Below are 2,500 nucleotides of genomic sequence, written 5' to 3'. Positions count from 1 at the left end.
CAGTAGTTACTGGTTGTGCTCTACAGTGATAATTTGTGTTACAGTTAGTATATGTTCTACATGTACAATTGGTGATTTGTGCTAATTCTGACAGTGGTCCATGTGGCCCTGTCTTGTGTAAATAGTCCCTTGTAAAATTCTGCCCAGTGCCTTTTGGCACAGTGTAAATTATGTGGTTATCATCTAATGTGTTTATTATAATACAAAGGCTATTTTTTATATATAATCTTGTGTGGAGTTTTTGTGGTGGGCCTAAGGTGTTGTTGCTGTGTGTTAGAATCCGGGGTCTCTGGTTGGCGCAGGTATGCACTTGCGACAAGCAGCGACCCTTTCCTCTAAGTCAGGGCGTAGGATTACCTCTTTAAAAATAACCCCTGCTCACCCACTAGGTAACGTGGCGCGAGCAGTCAGGCTAGATTTCCAGAGGGCATTAGGTTAAGCGTTAAAGTTGTCCCACACAATAATCACCACCCCACCACACAAAGACACAAGGCTGTATTTATATCAAAAATAGAGTTCTTTATATGAAAGATTTCTTCAGGCAGGATATCCAAAATACAGTCTATCACTTCAAATAAGGGTCCAGTTACTCTCAAGGCTTGTAGGCAGTCCACAGATCTTAAAATGGCACAGTTCTAGTTAAAATAGGCTTCTTTGGGGTATTGTGCGCTTCGTAGCGCCTCAGGTACGCTTCGTACCGCTGTCTGGTCGCGTCGTGCCGTTTCTCACGCTTCTCGCGTGAGTTCGCATATGCCGGACGTGAACCGTACGGACCGTACCCTTGTTGGTACGTGTCGTACACGTTCGGGACGCCTTTTGCCAATCCTCACGCTTCCCGCGTGAGCGCCGGCAATGGTTTGGATGCTGTACGGACCGTACAGAGGCAGGGACGCGCCGTACACGGACGGCAGAGCAGGTACGGCTCGTACAAAGGCAAGTACGGGTCGTACCAAGGCGCACAGATCACAGTACCTTGGTTCTTCGAGGGGAAGGTTCGCTGCGGCCTCAGGAGTCCACAAGGAGGTGTCCCACGTCGCGTTGTCGTCCCTTGCAGTCAGAGGGCGGCGGTGCTTCGTGGAGCACTCGAGGACAGTCCCAGGCGCACAACGAGGTTGGTAGAAGGAGGGGCGGCTCGGGGGTGATTTCTAGGGCGTTGCAGTGCTGTCGGCTTCCTCCAGGTGACGAACAGGTGCTTGGGGTCCTTACAGTGATCTCAGCGCCGCAGGGTCGCAGAGGCTCAGCGCTTGGACGTCCAGGGTCTCTTCCTTGCGTTGCGAGCTACGGCTCGGGGGGGGGGGCAGTTGCTTGCGGTGCTTGGGCCAGGCAGGCAGGCCTTTGCGGTGCTTACGGTAGCCCCGGTGGCAGACGTCGCGGTGCTCGGAGAGAGAGAGGAGCACAAAGGTTCTCTGGGGGTCAGCGTTACAGGGTCACCTCCAGCAGCTTCTCTTCTTCTTAGGGAAAGGTAGCGCCCACTGTTCCTGGGGCGCAGTTCAGGGGGCAAGTTCACCAGCAAGCCCTTGGAGATTGTTCAGCACAAGTTGAATTTCAAAGTCTTTTCTCAGTCTTTTCCTCCTCTCCTTCAGCAGCAAGGCACCCACCACAGGCCAGTCTCACAGGTCAGAGACAGTAGTCCTCCATGCAGCTTTCCCAGGTCCTTCTCTTCAAGCAGAGTTTCTTCTTGGCGCAAACAGGATCTGATTTCTTAGGAGCAGGGCTCCTTGTTTTATAGCACAATTCTTTTGTTCTTTGTCACCAGGGGGCCAAGGCCTGGCTCAGTCCAGTTTTGCAGCACTTTGTTGTGGTGACTCTGCTCTTTCCTTTCAGCAGCAGGGCAGAGACATCAGCCGCTCCACAGGGGGCGGAGCCGGCATTGTGGTGGCAGAGCACAGGTCTATTCAGAGTCAAAGGTGTACTCCTCCTACCCATCCTGGTGTAATCTCTCTACCCACCACCTGGCAGCCAGCCTGTCTCCTGGAATTCCCCAGCCCTGCTCCTTTACTAGGCAGAACACACACACACAGCAGAGGCGGACTGAAATGGCCAGGTCAGTAAATACTAACTTTCTAAAAGTAGTATTTACAAACACAGGATATTAAAATAAACTTTACTAAAAGTATTTTATTATTCTGAGTTCAGGCATACTAAACTTGACTTTCTACCATGCTCTCTGAGTCCACTGGGATTACAGCGTGTAGTAATTCCAGCAGCCCATTCTGGCCTATGGAGAGCAGGTAGCCTTCAATAGTGAAAAACGAAAATGGCTGTAATTCACTATTAGGACATGCCACACACATCAGGGCATGTCCTACCTTATACCTACAATGCACCCTGCCCTTGGGCCTACCAGAGGGGTGACTAATATGTAGTTAAGTGAAGGTTTGGGGACTGGGAAGTAGGTGCACTTGCGCAATCAGCGCGACAGTACCAGACCGCGCGCAGGTTCTGCAGTGGCAGACCCTAGATACATTTTACTAGGCCGCTTCTGTGGGTGGCACAACCA

Source organism: Triturus cristatus, chromosome 1_1 (assembly GCF_964204655.1).
Source record: "Triturus cristatus chromosome 1_1, aTriCri1.1, whole genome shotgun sequence".
Lineage (NCBI taxonomy): Eukaryota > Metazoa > Chordata > Amphibia > Caudata > Salamandridae > Triturus > Triturus cristatus.
Note: the sequence above shows the minus strand (reverse complement) of the source record.